At 41.3% G+C, this 23,507-nt stretch overlaps 1 protein-coding gene across 3 annotated transcripts in view; it reads right to left on the bottom strand.

The window, feature by feature from the left end:
- The window catches only part of LOC135708404 (uncharacterized), a 93,893-nt gene that overhangs the window by 61,037 nt on the left and 9,349 nt on the right, over nucleotides 1-23,507 (bottom strand). For 2 of the 3 annotated variants that reach the window (XM_065230500.1, XM_065230501.1), the window contains exon 1: nucleotides 23,019-23,262. The exons of the other annotated variant lie outside the window; for it this stretch is intronic. The gene's annotated coding sequence lies outside the window, so the exon portion shown is untranslated. Of the gene's footprint in view, nucleotides 1-23,018; nucleotides 23,263-23,507 lie in introns of those variants that run through there. 3 annotated transcript variants of the gene reach the window in all.

Below are 23,507 nucleotides of genomic sequence, written 5' to 3'. Positions count from 1 at the left end.
GACCCAGCTCGAAGCTCACGATTTGGATAACATTTGGTTTGGGAGATTATGTTTTTTTTTCCATCATTTGGACTCAAGAATAATCTTTAAGCAGGGCGTATGTGTTTTCACAAGTGTATTTTTCAAAAATGGTAGCTCGAAAACCGTTGGGCTGCTGGATAGTGATGCAGTAATACGTACGACAAGCACTAAACTATGGATCTGGAATATATACTACAATGAACAACTTAATGGTCGCAGTGTGTTTTGTCGAATCGATAAGAGTTCTTTGATGTAACCAATTTATCGAGAACTGGAACTATGTGTTGGAAAACTTCAAGAGCACAGTATCTAGCAGGGTGTCGACTCAATGAGTAAAACCAACATCTCTGATGTTTCCTGATTTTCCAGTCGTTTTTTAGAAAAAAAAATCCAGTTATAGGTACCAGGGGTTGAAACAGTTGACGTTTTTTACTACACTCGCTTCGTTGTCGTGCGCGACAGTCTGTTTATATTCGAACACTCATGCTCTACCGTCGTCTCTCTCACACAACACGAGCGGTAGAATAACATTCGAGCTAAAAGAAAATTATCAAAATAGCTATCATATGACATGTGTGATTTCGTTGTAATTCCTCAATTTGGTGTAAATCAAACCATTTCTGATCAGAAATATAATTACTAGGACATCATTGCTTGCTATTTTCAGAATTCACACAAGCACACCATCAGCAGCTCTTATTATGAGAAAAACTAAAATACATACATTCGTGACGGTCTTCGGCGACAGTGTCGTATGACAGAGCCTGTCATACGACATTTTAGTTTGGTACTGTACTATGATAGCTTGTTTTGCAAGTGTCGGAGGCAAAGGCAGTCAATAATCACAGAAAATGTGTCGACTACCGTGACCGCTAACAAGACTGATATGTACCCATTAACATTTTTCTAAATTAACAGGTTTAAGACGTGGTATGCACCAGGTAATCAGTTAAAGCAATAATCGAGACCAGAACGATTGATAACGAAATTGAAACTGCAACCATTTTTATATCCATCAGTTTGCTTGATCGTCAAAAAGTTTTCATCAAGTTCATGATCCGTTTTTTCCTCAATTTACTCCATTCCTTGTCCTTGGCATGGCAATTTTCTCACCTTTATTAGTTGTTTTCGGACTTTTTCTGGACTTTCCGCAAAGGATATTTCCACATAAAATACATTCCCTGTGTACACTTCAATGCCCATCCGGTCTCTGTTGATCATTTGTTCTGGATAACACGTTTAACAGAACGCTATATCGCAGCATTTACGGTTGGAAATCGTTCAAAAGCACGTATTGAACATCCCAGATTCCCAGGTAACCAGTAAGTCCACGAATTGGACTAATAAAGAGCCCGCTAACATACGACTAATATAGGGCTGCGGAACATTATTAGCCCGTGTTCAGCCATTCCATAGCAAAACGATATAGTGGTTCTCAGAATGTCGTAACAATTGGTAGTTTTGTTCCTTATCGAAACATATTAGAACCGTATTTTTTTTATTTTCTTATTAGGGTGACCATTTTCATGTTATGGTGGTCTAAAAAATCGATATTTTTTCTATTTTTTTTTCCAAAAATGATTTTTTAAAATCATAACTTTTGAACAACTGGGCCGATTTGAATGATCAAACTTAGGGATGATAATACCTATGTAAAGGCCAAGCTTCCAAAACCAAAATTTTACAAAGCAAAGGTTCGAGGAGGTGTCCCTGGCAGATTCTAATTTGTTTTTGTGGATAAATTCGAAAATCTGACAGGGAATTTGCAGCTGCGGCCAGAATACAAAGATTTTCGTCACTGAGAAAATGATGAACTCGGAGGTTTACAAAACCGAATATCTCCAGAAGCAAATTCTGCCCTTCATCCAGTCACATGATGGTCCGGTGAAATTTTGGCCGGATCTTGCGAGTTGTCACTACAGCCGGGAAGGACAACAATTGTACAATGACAACGGAGTTCAGTTTGTTTGGAAAACGCTCAATCCACCCAATTGTCCCCAGTTCAGGCCCATTGAAAACTACTAGGCAATAATGAAGAGGAAACTGAAGGTAAAAGGTACAGTCATCAAAACGGCAGCTCAGATGAAAAATTGGTGCGATAAATTCGCCAAAACAGTTAACGAGACCGTTGTGCGCCGAATAATTCGTTTCGTATTTTTTTTATTAAAATATAAAGAAAAGTATGCACTTAAGTGAAAACCGTTTTCAAATCCTAAATAGACCAATATGATGTTATTCCATTACTAAGGCTGTGTTTTATTTGGTGAATTTTCATTTAAATTTGACATTCTGAAAATTAATTAAGGTGTTCGTAAATCCCTCTGTTGCTGGAAAATTTCCATCTGTCAAATTTAAGTGAAAATTCACCAAATGGAACACAGCCTAATTGGGCCATGTTTTAGCGACAAAAAGGATTAACATTTTCTGCCGCTGAACCCCCATTATAACATATTTTTTTGACGTAGGACTACGTCTGTGATTTATATGGGAGTACACTTTGTGAAAAGCGAAATTGGAACATGTAACAAAATTATGAAAGATTTTGAACATCAATAACTCAGCTGCCCCTGGACCCATTTCAATAATTTTATCACCAATCGATCAGAAATATTTCTACACATCAGTAGTAATGCTTCCGACTGATGACTTTCAACAAGAATCTATATTCAAATAAAAAGTGATAATTGTATCACTGTTTTCATGAAATAAACGTTCTTCCCAAACACAGTCGTCATAATCGAGTACCACTTGGTTACACATCATTCTGCTTTAACCTGAAAAGATATAAAAGAGCGCCGCTGTCTAGCCTCAACTCATTTTCGCTTCGGACGACGTGGAGAGCAGGCAGCAGAAGCATCAATAGCAGCAGTAGGAAGGTAGTGGCAGATTAGGTAGTCCACTCTTCTACCCAACAAGCAACAATGACTGGTCGTGGCAAAGGAGGAAAAGGTCGTGGTAAAGGAGGCGCCAAGCGTCATCGCAAGGTTCTTCATGATAACCGCCATCGGTCGTCTATCTTCGGTCGGATCTACGAGAAAACACGAGGTGTGTTGAAGGTGTTCCTGGAAAATGTGATCCGTGATGCAGTCACCTACTCTGAACACGCCAAGCGTAAGCGGCCATGGATGTCGTCTCCGATTTGTACGGTTTCGGAGGTTAAACCATCACCAACTGTGGCGACAAAACGGCCCCTTTCAGGGTCAACAAGCTTATTACAGTAAAGAGTTGGAATAGAATTTATCCGTGCCTGTTTGTCCATACTCAGAACCACGCGCCCCCAACGACCACACAAAATGCTCTCCAGAGCTGTAATCGTGCAAGTGATTTTGATCGACTTTCTGTTTCGTTAATAACTCGTTAATTGCCCTTTGCTTTCAAGGTATTGACATTGGCAAACTACGCAAAAGGAGTGTGTCGCTAAGTGTTGCCGAATCTGGATGCTTACCCTACTTGTTGCGCCTTGTTGTCAACATGCCGTACATGGTAACTACTAATGTTGCTGTCGCAGATGGTCTCGTGAACGATGAGGTTGGTGAGCTGAAATATTTGGAATACGACGATAATGATTCCAAACAAACACCTTTTCGTCTTTGGTTGAACTTCGAGAACGCTGCAATTGGTGCAGCATTGCGTGTAAAATTAAGACCTCTCGTGCACTCAAGACATGGTGTACTACAACAGAACTGGACACCGATTTCCTTGCGAGCCGCCAGTATTCCGCTTGGTAGCACTATCAAGTGCAAGGGGACACAGTTCCCTATGGTCAGTGCTCTTACGGTTTATGAATCCCAAGGTGGCACATTTTCTGAAGTCGTTTTTGACTAGGGGAAATGTTGGCTTCGGCAATACCTTAACCTATTATCGTCAGGGGGGTAAACAACGTCCTTGAGAGCTCAATTTTGGTATGTGGATACATTGTATTTGAGAGCATTTATTGGCCAAATTTTAGTGCTCTAGGACTTTGTTTACCCCCTGACGATAATAGGTTAAGGTATTGCCAAAGCCAATATTTCCCCTACGACAAAAGCCACGTAAAAGCCAGTATCTAGCGAACAACCAAAGCGATCAAATTTCACCATGCCAAAGTGGCAATGCACCAAGGGTTAAAGATCTAAGGAACGAGTTTCAACACAGTTGACGATCATTTCTCATTGCGAGAAGACGCTTTTGTACAATCGCCGCGCTGAAAGTCATATAATTAGCTACCGTTCGTGTGTGTTTCCTTGTCAGCCCTAACCGGCTACCTTTGTAAGGAAAAGGAAAACAAAAAGATGTCCAGTGGAATCGTCAAGAACACACTGAATTTCCAGTTCCCGGATGGAGCCCCTGGACCCACCGTTGTAGAAATTGGTCGATTTGTCAAAGGTTTTGATGCGGACAAAGCAGACATGGAAACAGGCTACAAACTTTCCGATGAAAGGGTTGTTTGCATCAAATTCAGATCTGAAAGAGCAATGAAGGAGGCTCTCCTGCACAACCCGGAGGTTCATACGTTCCACTACTCCAATGGTCAATCCGTGGAAGTTCGTATGACGGTCGCTGGAGGGTGTATCCGCTACTAGGGGCGTCTCACTTTAAGAATGCTCATTCTATTTGCATCTAATTAAAAAAAGTGCATTTATTTTCATCGTTCGCGTTAAACATTCATGGTGGTAAGCTCCGACTGGTGTTGTCCATGAATTAAATCACGATCAAGAATGTCCGGTTGCTTTGATGGCATCATCAGAGTTCATCAACCTAACTTCAAGCAAACATTTTACAGGTCATGCAATCAGGGACGGTATTAGAAATTAATACGATTTGAGGCATACGAATGAGACATTAGTTCAATTTATGGAGGCAAACGTTCCTGAAAGCAGTGGCACTGCAGCGATACTGAGATGTATGCAAAATATTCACCAAGTATTTTCAAATGTCATCCTATCTCCATTAGAAAGAGTTTTCAAAATTTGGTAAGAGATTTATTTTGATGTTCTTCTTTTTAAATTTTCGAACTCCATTAATATCATATTACTTTATCTTCATAAGCTGTAATGTGAACGAGGTATTAAGGTTTAGGTACAATTAATAAAGCTAAGTATTTATGTTTTATAGGTATACGCTTTTTTTTTATTCGTGGTTGGCGGAACTGGGTCAAATCTAGACATGGGAATCTGAAGAACTGTATATCGACCAACTCTTACATGTGCTTAGAATTGAATGCACACGCTTTAATTTTACTGATGGTTAGATGCAGAGAACGCAATGCTCCAGAACAGTTTTTAATATTAAATTTTTCGAGTCAACCTTCAGAAGAATTATTTCGTGAACTGCGATCAATGACTACAACACAGCATACGCAAGTAGATTTCACTTTGAAAGAGTTTGGAGAAAAACTTCGTCGAGCGCAAATGAAATTACGAGTAGCATATCGTAACAAAGATGTACTGAAGTTTCCTACAATTGTCCGAATGGAATCAAAATATACACAAATTTTCCAATTACCATCAGACCAAGAAATAGTGGATACAATTGAGGACGCACTTGCATCTGCTTCAGACATGCTGCAGAAACTAGGAATATTGAAAACTGATCAATTATTCGATGATTCTTTAAATGCGAGCCAACAAATTTTCGAATTTGTATGTGTTGATGATTACAATAGCAGACAATTTTCAACAGCTGGAAGAGCCTATGTCGTTGGAATACGTTTCAACCGGTGAAATCCAATTCGATTCAAACAATGATGTTATTTATGATGCAATTACATTATTTCCTAGTTTGCAAGGCAAATTGAACCTAAAAAGTAGCACTTCAAAAAAAAAAAATACCTTCAAAATTAAAGATACAAGCGGCAAAGTTTTCTTTATCAATAAAACTACACTAATCTGGATGCTTACAAGCGGACGTCACAGAAGAACAGCCACACGTGTTGCAAGATATAAGCAAGCCGATGCGAACCAGAACAGAAGCAAATACAGATGAGCCTTTTTGAACATTGGGCGACTGGACCTTTTTCGAAGAAAAAATAGTTTACCACGTCAGCGGATTCCGGAGCAAGGTACGGTAGCCATGATATGGATCAGTATTGAAACAGTACAATTTTAGTACGGGACTTTAGGTTGTTTTATTCAATTGTTGGTTGGATCATTTTTTAAACAACTGAATGTGCCGTTTACAGATTTTATGCATAGTATTTTTTTTGTTTTTTCTCAGGGTCACCGTCATTGCTTCTAGTTAACATTGCTAAACGCAGAACTGCTTCGTCGAATGAAACATTCGTACTTGGTTCAATCTAAAGTGTGTCGCCCGATGGTCAACAATTGAGCAAAAGTTACAACCTAACTGAAATTATAATAAAATAATCTTACACAAATTCAGCACCAAAAAACAAGCCTGTAACTTTAAAACCAGAAACACTTCAGTACCTATGATTCCTTCTTGCAAAATGTTATTTAATTTTAATTAAGTTTCACGTACCATAAACCTGCTGCTTATTTTGCGAACTTTATATTTACTTAAATCCCTCATAAAGTTCCGTTTGTTGTTTATTTTTTCGGATGGGACTTAAGAGGGGACTTCAACCTGCAAATGCTCGTTTGTTATTAAACTTTGAGTGAAAACTTGGAGATAACTACATACCTATGCTGAAATATTGCAATAGAAACACTTTTTACCAGGGACTGTTTATAAAAAGATGCTTTCTTCTAACCATCGCCATCGGTACTAAAGATAAGAATCGATCGAGATATCGAATTTGTTTTATTTGTTTTTGTTGAAGTTGTAACTAGTTCCAACCCAAATGCAAACCAAAACAATTTATCTGTGCTGCATTAGTATTCGTGAGATGCGTGTATAGAGCTTTTTGACGTTGAATCGGCGTACACTACTGCGCCATTTAAATCGAACGAGTGCGAGCATGTGTGCTAGATCGAGAAAGACGATTAAACGTCAAAAAGGTCTATACAAACCAACGAAAAATGCACTGAGAATGTTTTACTAGTTTATTTGATGCATAAAAAATGCATTTAATTTAGTTGTTATAATAAATGATCCACAAGTGATTTACCCCTAGATCCGCTACGTGAGGATCTTCGATCTCACCCCGGAGATATCGGATATTGACGTATCGTTGGTTCTCGGGAAGTGTGGAACCGTGAAACTCATGATCCGCGAGAAGTTCCCGGTGGAATTGGAGCTAGATCTCTTTACCGGTGTCCGTGGGGTGTATATGGACATCAAAAAGGACATCCCATCAACCATCCATTTCCCCAACCGCCGAGGGAGAATCTACTACGAGGGACTGAGACAGAAGTGTTTTTTGTGTAAGCAGGAAGGGCATCTGAAAGTGAAATGTCCACAGAACAACGCACAGCAAGAATCAAGAAAGGATATGGAAGCAAAGCAGGAAGCGGAAAAAAATGAAGAAGACGGCAGCTAAAGCGAGCCAAAAGGAAGAGATGGACGTACCTTGCAATAACACCTATGCTGGAGCCGTTCAGGGAGCGGCATCATCGTCTAAAAACAGTAGCAATTTGGAGCTGTCAATGGTCAGGTTAGTTTCGTTGACAAACGGGACCTCAGCCGGGGTGTCCAGCCCGAAGCAGATTCAGGATTCAGAGGTTTCCATCGTTGAGGTGTTGGAGGAACAAGAAGCAAGTGTCGTGGACAAGCCCGCTGAAGCTGAAAAAGTACCGGAACAGGAATCGAGCGATGAGGAGATGACCGACGGACAAGAGCGGTCGAACAAGCGACCCCTTGTTTCAAGCAGCAAATCGGAATCGGAGGAAAACGGCCAGGATTTCGTCACGGTTGATAGCAAGAGCAGGAAATCTCGTAAGCAGAAGCGCGGCGGTGGTTTGCCAACGGAGCAGAACCCGCTGGAAGTGATAGCTGCAGGGTCCAGTAGCGAAGCTAGATCTAAAAGTTCCAGATCACTTTGAAGTATGACGAATCGATCACGCTCTCGAAGTGGTGTGAAGGTAAGCAAGGCTGATCTTCGGAAGTGTTAGTGACAATCGAGATCAGCTGACTTTGACATATGACGACATTGGCAAGCAACGTCAAACGAACCTCCTTTATCGATAATACGTAACACCCGTTACTGAATACTCGATACTTTGTAAACAAAGAGATGAATTACGTAAGGAAAATCTGTACTGTGAATATTAATGCTATAGCGATAGACTCTAAAAAACATTTGCTCAAGGAATTCATCATACGCCACGATTTGGATGCTGTTTTCCTGCAAGAAGTGTCGTTCAATGATTTTAGCTTTCTGCCTTCACATCACGCAATTGTCAACCGTAGTGAGCAGAACGTTGGTACAGCAATACTTATAAGGAAAACTATTCCTTTCGAGCAGATCATGATGGACCCATCTGGACGCATCATCTCCGTTGTTGTCGACGGAGTGAACTTAGTGAATATTTATGGTCACTCTGGGACGCAATACAATGTCGAAAGGGATGATCTTTTTCAAAATCTGATATCCCCGCACTTAAGCAAAGGAAATTTGATGATCTTGGGAGGGGACTTTACATACACCTTCTTGAGGCATAATTCTGGCTCCCGATTAGACAGATTTTACTGTGACAAAGATTTTGTTCTTCGAGCTAAAAAGAACGAGACTCTTCCAGTGCCCTTCTCTGAACATCACGCGGTAGTGCTTACGTTCATTCATTCATTACGAAATCAACCCACAGGATGCCACTCCCATCCTTGGAAGGAGCCATTGGAAGATAAACGATTTTCTGCTCAAGGATGAAGGCACATCTGAAGGTTTCATTCGAGTCTTGGCAGAGCTAAGGCAACGTCGCAAACACGAGATGAACTTTTCGGAGTGGTGGTCGTACGATTTCAAAAGCAAGGTAAAACATTACTACAAGAACAAGTCTTATGAGTTCAATCAAACTAACGCAAGGAAGAAGGCAAAACACTACAATAAGCTAAACAAATTGATGGAACAGCAAGCAAAAGGTTTAAACGTGCTGGATAGGATGAACGCGGTCAAGTCTGCTATCGTCGATGTCGAAGAGCAACGTCTTTCCAGTTTCCGCGGAAAGGTGCAACCGTCAACAATGCTTGAAAGCTAAAAATTGAGCATATATCAAGTTTCGAAATTAGTAAAACGCGGTCACAACACACCAGTGATGAGTCTGCACTCACCAGATGGTCTAACTACAAAGCAATTAGTACATAATCACTTTGAGGAACAGTTCCGGAAGCCGCAAAACCAGCAAGCAGATTATGCTGCGCTTCAGCACGTTCGCAAATCGTTACCTCGAGATCTTGGAATCAACCTTGTGTCACCAATAGAAGAAGAGGAGCTTCGCGTAACTATTCAAAATGCAACAAAAAAGAAATCACCTGGGCCTGACGGTCTAACTTACGAATTTTACGAGAAACACTTTCAATCTCTCAAACAAGATCTGTTGCGTCTCTTCAATGGATTTTTGAATGGCTCCATTCCTATGCAAGAAAACTTTGCGAAGGGAATAATCATTTTAATTCCGAAGTCGAAGGATCGAAATGACTTGCAGAACTATAGACCGATCAGTTTGCTGAATACAGACTACAAGATTCTCACTGCAGGGCTGGAGGGGAAGTCTTGTGTGCAAAACCTGGATAAGATAAGAACGGTCATAGCAAGGACGCAGCAGAGTAAACGGGTAAAGATCGCGCTACTCAGTGTGGATCTTCAGAAAGCTTTCAATTCGGTGGACCATGGTCGGCTTTGGGAAACACTGGAGAAACTCAAAATTCCAACGCAGTTTATAACATTCATCCGGAGACTGTATGCCGATGCGTCATCACAAGTTATGGTGAATGGGTTTCTCACTGCTTCCATAAAAATCGATCGTTCCGTGCGGCAGGGTTGCCGATGCTCTCGATGCTTTTGTTTTCGCTCTATGTGGAACCTCTCATCCGTCAACTTCATGATAGTACGTTAGGCTTAATGATTGATGGTAACTTGATAAAAATGATGGCATACGCAGACGATTTAACGTTGATCGTGAAGAGTGACAAGGAATTTGATCTTGTAATGTCTGTCATAAATGAGTTTGCACTACAGGCTGCTATATGTATTAACTTTGAGAAATCGGGTTGTATTAGATTCAACAACTGCAAGCTGGGCCCCCAAATGATCCAAGAGAAACAACAAATAAAAATATTAGGAATAATAGTTAAAGACAAATGGAAAGATATGATAAAATGCAATTTTGATAAATTATTGAATTTAATTACTTTTGCTTGCCAGATACATAGTGCTAGAAAACTCAATTTATTAGAAAGGAATACAATTCTAAATACGTTTCTATTATCAAAGCTCTGGTATGTTTCTCAGGTCCTGCCACCTAATAATTATCATTTAGCTGAAATAAAGAAAAAATCAGGCTATTTTCTCTGGAATTCCCATTTTTTTAGAGTTAATAGGAATCAGCTATATCTTGATTATAGCAAGGGTGGATTGAAATTGATTGACCAAGAAAGCCAATGTAAGGCGCTATATATCAGGAGTTTGTTGTTTAACTCAGGTAAAAGAATCAATCATTTTCTGTTGGAACAAGCTAATCAAAACATATTATCCTTAAACAGTAAAAAATGGATTGAAGAAGCAAAAAAACTTTCAAACAATAATTGTATAGAAAATAATAGGAGTTTATACAACTATTTCATAAGCGAAATGAAAACACAACCAATAATTCAGGAAAAGTATCCACATTTGTGGTGGGAAAATATTAATCAAAGTTTCCTCAGTTCAAATACTAGATCAATTCTTTATCTTGTTTTCAATGATGTTATTCCAAACAAAGTTAAATCGTATAACTATACTGACAAAGTTAATAATAATCTCTGCGAAATTTGCAAAAAGCCTGATACAAACATTCATCCAATAAAAGAATGCAACCATTCCGGGTTAGTCTGGAAATGGATACAAAATGTCATAGCAAAAAATCTAAAAATCAAACTGCAATCACCAGAAGAAATTTTGTATTACGGTATATCGAAAAAAAGCCATAAAAAGAAAGCAGTATTATTTATAGTAGTTGAGGCAATGGCGTATAACGTTATACATTACAAAAATCCAAGTTTATATTCTTTTCAAAAAATAATAAGAGATTATAGATGGAATAACAGAAAAGCATTCAATATAAACTTTAAAACATATCTTAACATCTGTTAACTAAATAACCAATGTTAAGATTTTCAGTTATAATTATTACTATTTGTGTATTTAGATGCAACATGAAACAGTTGTAATTTTTATATTTTTATAATACTCAGATAATAAAGACAATTTGTTAAAAAAAAAAAAAAAAAAAAAAACGCCTAGCAATGACCATCAGTAACGAGTTGTATGGATTCGAATCAAGCGACAATCGTCCCTGTAATTTAGTTAGCCTAAATGTGCATAGTCTCAATGCTCATAAAGGGTGATACGGTCAAAATTTGGTCAAGGGAAAACGCGTGTAAATCGGTGAAATCGTTTATTTAAAAAATCAAATTAAATTTCTTTTTCAAGTTCAATTAGTATAAAATTCAGGAAAAATATTCAGTTAGGCTTCCGCTTTTCCAAATCCGAATTGCCGGGCCTTACGCTTGACCCCTGCCATCAGATTTTGTACAGCCACCTTGTCCACCTTCTTCGCCGCAGAAAGCCAGTTTGCCTTGAACTGCTGCTCGCCCTTAGCAGTTTTTTTGGTCTTCTTTAGGTTCCGTTTGACAATAGCCCAGTATTTCTCAATTGGGCGGAGCTCTGGCGTGTTGGGAGGGTTCTTGTCCTTGGGAACCACCTGCACGTTGTTGGCGGCGTACCACTCCATGGCCTTTTTACCGTAATGGCAAGATGCCAAATCCGGCCAAAACAGTACGGAACAACCGTGTTTCTTCAGGAAAGGCAGCAGACGTTTATTCAAACACTCTTTCACGTAAATTTCTTGGTTGACAGTCCCGGAAGCTCTCGCTATTATCTGACGTAAATAATCAGTTTTTCTCGCTTAGTGATTCCTGGCATAATTCCGGATAAATTTATCAAAAAGTGAGTTTTTTTCTGAGAAGAAAGTGTGTTTTCGGGATCATCGAAAATTGTTTTTGCGATTGGCAATTCGCCAATCATTTTGCGCACCATCGGTGCGTGGTCACGCATACCTGTGCACACGGATCATCGTCATCGAGTGTCAGCATCTGTCTCCACATTCAAACCGCTCATCCATCATCGTGTGTTCAGCTGAGTGCCGAGCTTCATACAAGCACACACCAACGAAGACCGCCCGCACACGCGGATCGAAGATCATCAAAGCTGCGCGTCGCTCCGCTGCTGCTGTGTAAACGCTCGGTGATAGTAGTATAGGATTATCAGATAAGTTTTTGTTCTTGTTTCTTTCTTTCTCCCATCTGTTAAATTTTAAGTTTGTGTTTCTGTGTTAGTATTTTTTTTTTTTCTTCGTGTATTGTGTCCGAGTAATTTTGATTATCGTTGCAGTGGTAGAGCGTTTTTCGCTCCCACTAGTACGGCAAAATGGACATTTTGTCGGAAGACGAAATGGACGTTTTGTCGGAAGATGACACCACTTTGCCACGCGATAACAAGAAGGGTCGGAAACGTCTGTCATCCCAGAAATCAGATGATGCCATCCCTGCTTCGTCATCTCAGTCTGGTAATGGACAGGGACAGATAAGCCCCCGATCGCGAGCCTACCCAGAAGACTCGACTGGCCCATGGGTTGTTTACTTTCAGCCCAAAAAGAAACCTTTGAATGTAATGCAAATTACTAATGATCTGACGAAGCGGTTCTCGGCCGTGACCGAAATCTCGAAGGTGAGGTACAATAAACTTCGCGTTGTCGTCTCTAACCTGAAACAAGCTAACGAGATTGCTGCCTCCCAGCTCTTTACACTCGAGTATAGAGTGTACATCCCAGCTCGTAATGTGGAGATCGAAGGTGTGGTCACCGAAGCGAGTCTGACCCCCGAGATCTTGGCGAAGCAAGCGGTTGGCCGTTTCAAGAACCCCTTGCTTCCCACGGTTGAGATACTGGAAGTCCAGAAGTTGAACGCAGTATCTTTCAGCGAGGGTAAAAAGAGCTTTACCCCCACAGACTCGTTTCGGGTGACCTTTTCTGGTTCAGCCCTTCCTCACTACATCGAGCTGGGAAAACTTCGACTACCTGTGCGCTTGTTCGTTCCCCGGGTCATGAACTGCCAAAACTGTAAGCAGTTGGGACATACGGCGTCCCACTGTGGCAGCAAGGCACGCTGTTCCAAATGCGGGGAGAAGCACGAGGATGGCGCCTGCACAGTCACTGCACCAAAATGCGTGTACTGTAAGGGAACTCCTCATGGTCTCTCATCGTGCCCGGCGTACAAACAACGCGGGGAGAAACTAGAACGCTCTCTTAAGGAGCGTTCCAGGCGGTCTTTTGCAGCAATGCTAAAAACAGCCACACCATCAACCAACGACAAAAATCCCTTTGCTGTTTTGTCTGATGACGAGTCTGACTCTGACTTGGCTGAGGAGGGAGTTTCTTTCAGTTTTCCGGAAGGTTCTGCACGGAAACGAAAACGCATCCGTTCGCGGAAAGTTGCAGATAAGGAACCCCAAATCAGCTTGCCCAAATCAAGGAGTGATGGAAAAAAGGAAGTTTCAACTCCTCCTGGTTTCCGCAGAACTGATTATAACCAGAATTTTCCATCTCTCCCGGGGACATCAAAAACCCCTGATGGCCCATTTTTAAGAACAGAAGCCCCTTCTTCATCCGGGTTGTTCTCATTTGATAAAATTGTGGACGATATTCTCAAGTACCTCAATATTTCTGATCCTCTCAAAAGCATTGTTCTGGCAATGCTTCCTTCTGTGAAGACCCTCTTGAAGCAATTGACATTGAAGTGGCCCCTCATTGCAGCAATCATTTCCTTCGATGGATAATTTTCCAAACGAGGTCGGGGATTTGATCACTGTTCTACAGTGGAATTGTCGAAGTCTCATTCCTAAATTAGATTCTTTTAAGTTTTTAATTCACAATAATGATTGTGATGCATTTGCTGTTTGTGAAACTTGGCTCTCTTCAGATATCGATCTTCCTTTTTATGATTTTAACATTATTCGACTGGATCGTGAGGATTCGCGTGGAGGAGGGGTACTTTTGGGGATCAAAAAGTGCCATTCCTTCTATAGAGTGAATCTTCCACAATTTCCAGGTATTGAAGTTGTTGCATGTCAGGCTATTATTAAAGGTAAGAGCCTTTGTATTGCTTCTGTTTATATTCCTCCTAGAGCCGTTGTTAATCGCAAACAACTTTCAGATATCTGTTCGGTACTTCCTGCTCCACGGTTGATTATGGGAGATTTTAATTCCCACGGTACAGGCTGGGGGGAACTGTATGATGACAACCGTTCTACTTTGATATATGACCTCTGCGACAACTTTAATATGACAATTCTTAACAATGGAGAAGTAACACGTTTGGCTGGCCCATCCTCGAATGGAAGTAGATTAGACCTCACACTTTGCTCTAACTCATTATCGTTGGATTGCACGTGGAATGTGATCCAAGATCCCCACGGTAGTGATCACTTGCCGATCAAAGTTTCAGTTGCCAGTGGGTTCAATCCGTCGGAACCCGTTAACGTCGCGTACGATCTTACCCGTAATATCGATTGGACAAAGTTCAAGAATGTGATAGAAGATGCCCTAACGTCGGTAGAAGGGCTTCCACCGTTGGAGGAATATAACTTCCTCTCCAATCTGATCTTGGACAGCGCGCTTCGAGCTCAAACTCGGCCGGTTCCAGGAACGTCTTTTCGTAGGAAACCTCCTACCCCTTGGTGGGACAATCAATGCACTGAGGTTTATCGTAAAAAGTCCGACGCGTTTAAGCTTTTCCGGAAACGTGGAACACCCGTACATTTCGAAGCGTACTCGGCTCTTGAACGCGAACTCAAGAGCCTCATCAAAGCCAAGAAACGCGGATACTGGCGGCAATTCGTGGACGGATTATCGCGCGAAACGTCGATGAATACGCTTTGGAATGCGGCGCGAAGGATGCGTAACCGGTCTTCAAACAACGAGAGCGAGGAGTACTCCGATAGTTGGATTCTCAAGTTCGCGCGAAAAGTATGTCCTGATTCTGTGCCGGCACAGATGATTCCTCGCGAAACGACGAATTCGGTAGACGAGATCAGCCAGCCTTTTTCAATGCTGGAACTCTCACTCGCGCTCCTTTCGTGTGGCAATTCGGCTCCGGGGGCTGATAGAATCAAGTTCAACTTGTTGAAGAACCTCCCAGACGTCGCTAAGAGGCGCATGTTGAACTTGTTTGGTCAGTTCCTGGAGCTTAATATTGTTCCGGATGATTGGAGGCGGGTGAGAGTTATAGCCATTAAAAAGCCTGGAAAACCCGCGTCAGATCACAATTCGTATCGTCCCATTGCGATGTTATCGTGTATTCGAAAATTGTTAGAGAAAATGATCCTTTTTCGCCTGGACAAATGGGTTGAGTTGACCAACCTACTCTCAGATACTCAATTTGGTTTCCGTAGGGGCAAGGGAACGAACGACTGTCTCGCGTTGCTTTCCACTGAAATTCAGTTGGCTTTTGCTAATAAAGAGCAAATGGCGTCTGTCTTCTTGGATATTAAGGGGGCTTTTGATTCAGTATCGGTTGAAGTCCTTTCAGACAAACTCCACGCTTGTGGCCTTTCTCCATTAATTAATAACTTTTTGTACAATTTGCTGTCAGAGAAACATATGAGCTTTTCTCATGGAAACTCTACAGCTTCACGATTTAGCTACATGGGTCTCCCCCAGGGCTCATGTTTAAGCCCCCTTCTGTATAATTTCTACGTCAGAGAAATTGACAATTGTCTAAGGGACAACTGCACGTTGAGACAACTTGCAGATGACGGAGTAGTGTCTATGACAGGACCCAGAGAGGCCGACCTGCAAGGACCCTTACAGGATACCTTAGACAATTTGTCTACTTGGGCTATCCAGCTAGGTATCGAATTCTCCACGGAGAAAACTGAGTTGGTCGTTTTTTCTAGGAAGCATAGCCCAGCACAACCGAAGCTTCAACTTTTGGGTAAGCCGATCACTCATTCCATGTCTTTCAAATATCTTGGGGTCTGGTTCGATTCAAAATGCACCTGGAGATCCCACATTGAGTATCTGAAGCGGAAATGCCAACAAAGGATCAATTTTCTCCGAACAATTACCGGAACGTGGTGGGGAGCCCATCCGCAAGATCTTCTAACGTTGTACCGGACAACGATTTTATCGGTTTTAGAGTACGGTAGTTTTTGTTTCCAGTCGGCGGCTAAAACGCACATCATCAAACTGGAACGGATCCAGTATCGCTGTCTTCGTATCGCGTTAGGATGCATGCACTCGACTCATACGATGAGTCTCGAAGTGTTAGCGGGCATGTTGCCACTCTCTGATCGATTTTCGGAATTATCCCTCAGGCTCCTCACCCGTTGTGAAATTATGAACCCACTGGTGATTGCAAACTTTGAGAAGCTTCTTGAGCTAAACCCTCAAACTCGTTTTATGTCATTGTACTACGTGTACATAACACAGGATGTCAGCCCTTCGCAGCATAATCCCTATCGTGTTTGCTTCTCCGACTTCGACAGTTCTGTTCATTTTGATTTATCAATGACGCAAGAGATTCGCGGAATCCCAGAGCATCATCGTTCCATGATTGCTCCGTCAATTTTCGCTGCAAAGTTTGGCCAAGTTGATTCCGCAAGATCGTTCTTCACAGATGGATCACTAATAGAGGCGTCCGCTGGTTTTGGAATTTTTAACGAATTTCATAGCGCCTCTCGAATGCTTCATGCTCCTTGTTCCGTATATGTTGCGGAGCTGGCGGCAATACATTATACGCTAGAAACGATCGCCTCACTTGCACCAGATCATTATTTTATTTTTACGGATAGTCTCAGTTCTATCGAGGCTATTCGCTCCATGAGGCCGGTAAAGCACTCCTCGTATTTTCTCATGAAAATACGAGAGATTCTAAGTGCTTTATCTTTAAGATCTTTTGTCATCACCTTTGCATGGGTCCCATCTCATTGCTCGATTCCGGGCAATGAGAAGGCGGACTCGCTTGCAAAGGTGGGCGCTATAGAAGGCGATATTTACGATCGACAAATCGCCTACGACGAATTTTTCTTCATTTATCGTCAACAGTCACTCGCCAGCTGGCAAAATAAATGGAGTGAAGGGAGTTTGGGACGATGGTTATATTCAATCATCCCCAAGGTGTCGAAGTGTCCTTGGTTCAAGGGGTTGGATGTGGGTCGAGACTTCATTCGTATGATGTCTCGCCTCATGTCCAATCACTACTCGTTAAACGCTCACTTGTTCCGTGTTGGGCTGGGAGACAGCAATCTCTGTGAATGTGGACAAGGTTACCAGGACGCAGATCACATTATTTGGTCATGTGCTGAGCACCGTGGAGTCAGATCTGAGTTGTACGATTCCCTTCGGGCTCGAGGTAGACAACCTAATGTTCCAGTTCGGGATATTTTGGCTAGACACGATCTGGAGTTTATGCAACTCATATATGTTTTCTTGAAGAATATTAACCATAGATTGTAAGTTTGATTAACCTTGTGTTTAGTTTGTGTTTTGTATGTGAGTGTGTGTTTTTTTTTTTGTAGATTTGTTTCTGTAATAATTGTATAATTACAGAGTTGATATAACGTCGATAGGATTAAGTATATGTTTTAGAAATAGTGAAATTTTTTAATCATAAATCATATTCCAAATCTCCTTTTCCCTCTCCCGATCCAAACAATTGTCATCCACTAACCTCGAGAAGACCGCGAGCAATCGGTTCCAATCCTTTAATTTTAGATTTAAGACATTTATAATGTATAAACAAAATGATAACTTGGCTCTGTAAAGTTTATTCGATTGAGCCTGTACAAATAAAGTAATTAACAAAAAAAAAAAAGTCCCGGAAGCTATGAAAATGCTGCTTTTCAAGCCACAGGTACAGATGGCTTGCCAAACCAGATATTTCTTTGCGAACTTTGACAGTTTCATGTGCTTGAAAACATCTGCTACCTTTCCCCTTCCTTTTGCCGTATAAAACTCCTGTCCCGGAAGCTGTTTGTAGTCGGCTTTGACGTAGGTTTTGTCGTCCATTACCACGCAGTCAAACTTCGTCAGCATCGTCGTGTACAGCCTCCGGGATCGCGCTTTGGCCGTCGTATTTTGTTTATCATCGCGATTTGGAGTCACTACCTTCTTGTAAGTCGATAGTCCGGCTCGTTTTTTGGCTCGATGCACGGTTGTAGACGATACACCCAGCTTATTTGCGGCATCCCGGAGAGAGATGTTAGGGTTTCGCTTGAAACTACCGGCAACTCTCTTTGTCATCTCAGCGGCTTCCGGTTTTCGATTTCCCCCCGATCCAGACTTCCTGGCTGTCGACAAACGTTCCCCAAACACTTTAATTACATTTGTAACGGTTGATTTGGCAACTTTTAGCGATTTTGCCAACTTTGCGTGCGAGTAGCTCGGATTTTCGCGATGCGCGAGCAAAATTTTGATACGCTGCTCTTCTTGCTTGGACGGCATTTTGACAACTGAAGAGTGAATTCCAAAATCAAAATAGGAGCAACATTCTACACACACACACCTTCAAAATGAGGGGTGTTCAGGTTTTTTAAATGCAAAATTGAAAGAAATACGTCAAGTTGATATTGACCAAATTTTGACCGTATCACCCTTTACGTTAGACATATCAAGCGACGATGTGTTGACGCGTGCTGATTTACTAACTCTAAGTGAAACGTGGATGCACGACAATACGCATATTGAAATTGAAGGTATGTCTATTTTTTGACAATATGTGTACCAACTTACATAAATAAAATCCTTATCCACAGGCAAGGTTGCAAAGACTCATTTCAGCTAAAACAATGTTTTTCTAAATTATGAAATAATTAGATGCCATGATCAAATTTTGAATTGGTAGGATACAAGAAGAGGTTGCAAAGAATGTGTTTGACATATTAAACCTGTTTATTTCACTTCATGAGAGTCACAATCAGTGATTTTTCACAAACTCACTCACTCACTCACTCACTCACTCAGCGATCAGCAAATCGCTGATTGTGACTCATAGAAAGCAAAATTTACAGGTTTTATGTTTCCAACGCATACTTTGTAACCTCTTCTTGTAAGTTACAAGTAAAACATGCCATCATACAATCTTTTGGTTTTATTATTCTGAAAAACATTATTTTAGCTGAAATGAGTCTTTGCAACCTTGTCCACAGGTTTCCAATGTGTCGTGAAATCAAAGCGTGAAAATGTGCGAGCAGCTGGCGTAGCTATTTACGAAAAGCCGGGGGTTTTGTTACCGTCTACTCCACATGCCATCATAAAGCTCAGTGAACATCGTGATCGGGATAATGATTTTCCGTCAGCTACCTAATAGCCGTCCTAAGCGAGCATACTGTTGGTATATATAGACTGTTCCAGAAGGTATAAGCACACCTTATTTTAACGGTCACTTTGAATATAATGAAATATTTCAACATGTTTTGGCTGCGTCCTTTTGTTTGCTCATTTCTGAATGACATAGCATCAAAAAAGTGTTCAGTTTTGTGTTTCCTGTCAAAATGCGTGGTCTTACTCCGGAACAACGAAAAAGTATCGTGCACAAATGGTGCACTGTGAGCGGACTCTCCTTGAGAAAATTGGCCAAGGAAGAGGGTGTTTGGGTCGGAACGGTACGAACTGCGATTAAAAAATATAGAGAACAGTGTACGTTTGAAGATGCGCCGAAGAGTGGCCGGAAATCCGGTCCTGTAAGTCCGGATATCGATAAAAAGATCAGGGATGCCTACAAACGAAAACCAGCGACTTCTGTTCGGGATGTTGCGAAAAAATTAGGGACCTCGTCGAGTAACGTCATGCGTGCCAAAGAAAGACTTGGGCTAAAAACATACCGGAAGCAGAAAAAACCAAAAGGAACCCAAAACAGGCCGCGTCCGTGAAACCACGCGAACTCTACGATTCGTTCTTGTGTCGAAATTCTGGGTGTATAATAATGGACGACGAAACGTACATGAAACTAGATTACAAAACGCTTCCCGGACCACAATTCTATACTGTAAGCGAAGGCAAGGACATCCCCGAAACGGAGAAGGCAATTTTACCAAAAAAAATCGGTAAGAAGGTTATGGTTTGGCAGGCAATATGCGAGTGTGGTAAAACATCTAGTCCGTACATCACAACGGAGACGATGAACACTCAGAAATACGTTAAGGAATGTCTCCAGAAGCGATTGTTGCCAATGATCAGGCAGCACGAAGGTCAAGTAGTATTTTGGCCTGATTTGGCGTCATGTCATTACGCAAAGGACACTTTAGAATGGTACAAAAATCAAAATGTTTGTTTCGTGCCGAAAGACATGAATCCGTCGAACTGCCCGGAGGCACGGCCAATCGAGCCTTTTTGGGCTTTAACCAAAGCAAAGCTTCGAAAATTAATAAAACCAACGGATGACATCCAAAAAATCAAAAAAGATTGGCCAAAAGTGGTCAAAATGGTGGGAAGTACCACTGTGCAGAAGCTAATGGATCATGTTCGAGGAAAAGTTAGGAGTCTTGGCTATGATTAAATATGTTGATTAAACGAGAGTAAAATATCATTTGAAATACAAATACAAATATGATTTGCCAAATAAAATTATTAAAACTTAAAAAAAACATGACTTTTTTGTTATTTTGAAAGTGTGCTTATACTTTCTTGAACAGTCTATATTTCATTGTGTATGTAGATTGTTGAAGCAATTTATTGAATAGTATTATAAATAATATTTTTCTTGATTACAAACCGAAGCAACAGCGATTCAACTCCAACAACCCTTTCGATGGGCACCAGGAAAAAAAAACAAAAAACGGTCCTTTTCAGGGCCACCAATTCAAAAACGAAAAGAGTTAAGGCAATAGATGTTCGATTAATTAAAAGAACTAAATGCTCTTCACATTTGTCCCGTGCACTAGCAGTCATACGTCAAGCTTCCGTTCGTGCCCCTAAGCACAGACACTTCTACTTTTTAATTTCGGCTAATGGATCTAGAAATCTTTTTCACATGGTGGATTGGAGTCCACTTTCATACATATTTGACGTATGGTGCATGTTTGACCCCATATTCTCCTATAATTTTTCAATATTATCCCAACTGTGAACAACATAATTGGTAGCTTCTACTAGAATTTACAAACTAAATAGATTATTAACCACGTTCAAATCCACACCTTTAATATACGGGATATTGAGGCAAAATGAGAACCAAACACTTATTTAGCGTAGGCAGGCGCAAGCGGAATCGATTTCTTGGGCTTTTTCCATTAAGAAAACATATTTGGAATTGCAGTGGCAGTACTATTTAATCCTTTTTGTTCCTAAAATCCCTACTGTGGCGTTGACCTTCACTTTCGAACCAGGATCTTCCCAAGAGAAACGGTGTTTCAATGGATCGAGGTGACATGGTGAGGAAATTGAAATAAGTTCTTCAATAAACTTGCAGTTGCTGTCTGAATCTCAAGATCATGATTCAAAACACACAAACTGAATCCGTCTTTATACGCAGTTACGATTTAATCATGTACATATGATTAAAACAATATTTCTTCTATAGGTCTAGTACAGTCAAATTGAATTGATTTGGAGCTCCGTGTTTCGTATGCACTACTGATTCGACATTTATTGCAAGCCTCGTAAAGCCTTTAAAATCCTCACAGATCTATCATCCATAGTCGCTTTCTATGTTCAATATTTACTTTAACAATCCGGCAACAGTTTTTGAAATCTAAGTTTACCCCTGCTGGCACCACTGCCAAACAACCTTGCAGCAGTTAGCAATCGTAGACGTAAAAACATTACTCTGGTTGTAGCATATTTACTCAAAATGCTCCATCCCATCGCGCCCTGCTTGCATTTTCTGGCAGATATCCACAGCTCCATTATTCGTCTGAGAGACAAAGCGTATTCAATACGACTCGCGACAATAGATACTCATGTTATAGAGGTGTGGATGTCAGCTGATGTATCCAACCGAAATCGTATGGAAATGCTCGTTTGGAGACAAAATTTGGTACATATCCGAACATCTATTACATGAGTATCTTTGCTCGCGACGCGTGGGCGATTGTGATATGGCAAAACTTCATTTTTCACGGATAGAATGAGCCTAGGGAATAACGACCAAGCCAAGTAGTGTGTGGTGAAAGCATCATCCTTTCAGTCAGTCACACTGTACCAGTTTTTCTTCTTTGTGTTTACGCTCCCGTTGTTCTGAATTTTCCTTTTCACTGTCCCAAAGTCATGCTTTCACGTTCGTGCTGTGGGATGGAAAGAATCGTGTTGTTCGCCTCTCTCTCTCTCTCACCCTCTCCGAACAAGCAAAACACAACAGGAGCCTCCTACTAAATGCGACCTTGCACGTTCTAATCCAATTTTCCACGAACCACCGAGCCGCATCAAGAAGAGTACACTTTTCACTTTTCGCACAATTACGGACCGAAATTTTTATCGGTTCTTCTATTCACCTTTAGAGATCCTTTTTTCTTTCTTTGAAAACCGAGACTCGGAGGCTCCAAGATGGGAATCCTCTCCTACCTCCTGTCACTCCATGGTATTTGCAGAGGAAAAATTGACTCCCCTTTGCCCGCTCTCCCCAGAGGAGCAAAATCCCCAGCAAATGGATATCGTCGGACACCGTGTGGTCCGGAAATGGACATCACACATCACATCGCCATAAAAACTTCACCAGCTCTTCTTGTGCTGAGGTTTAATTCGACTTCATAAATCACTAACCACTGCTGTGAACACTTGTTTCATTTTCCCTCGCCATGGGATTACGTTTTACCCCCTCCCCTATCGCACAAATTCTAGAGCACTAACCGAACTGATATGCGTGATATTTAGGTTTTCCGCTGAAAAATTCAACACTTTCCACCCTTCGGCTGCATGTACCCAATATACCTTTGCCACTGGTGGGTATCCCCGGGACGACGCGCTACGATTGCAAGAATATCCACAAGTAATGAGGATAATTTTTCTTCGGGTCCTTTTGCTTTTCCGCTTCTTTTTTTCCACACTTGGAACGAAGGGGGGACTCCCGCTACACTCGGAAGGACAAACCTGGGAAGGTTGTCCTCTGCTTTGTCTCCGTGCAACGACGATACGAATGGGACCGATTCCGAGGGAGAACTGATTTGGGAAAATTCGACTGCCACCTATCTCTCTGGTTATCGGCTGGTTCTGGCCTTGCTCTCACGCCTGGGGGGGGGGGGGATATACAAAAGGGAAGTGGTGAGGGAGGGAAGGGAGAGAGAGCTTTCTGAGTTGGTGAGTTTTCCGGATAGTGTGTTGGTTGGAGAGAGAAAAGCTTTCGCTGTGGAAGTTTGGTGGTAGGTACACTGAACTATGTTTCTGAATAAAATTGAAGGAGGGTAGAACAGGGGACAAGTG

The sequence above is a fragment of the Ochlerotatus camptorhynchus genome, unplaced genomic scaffold (genome assembly GCF_037179485.1).
Source record: "Ochlerotatus camptorhynchus isolate MF236.1 unplaced genomic scaffold, CSIRO-AGI_Acam_v1.1 ptg000330l, whole genome shotgun sequence".
NCBI lineage: Eukaryota > Metazoa > Arthropoda > Insecta > Diptera > Culicidae > Ochlerotatus > Ochlerotatus camptorhynchus.
Note: the sequence above shows the minus strand (reverse complement) of the source record. Positions and strands in the feature narration are given on the sequence as shown.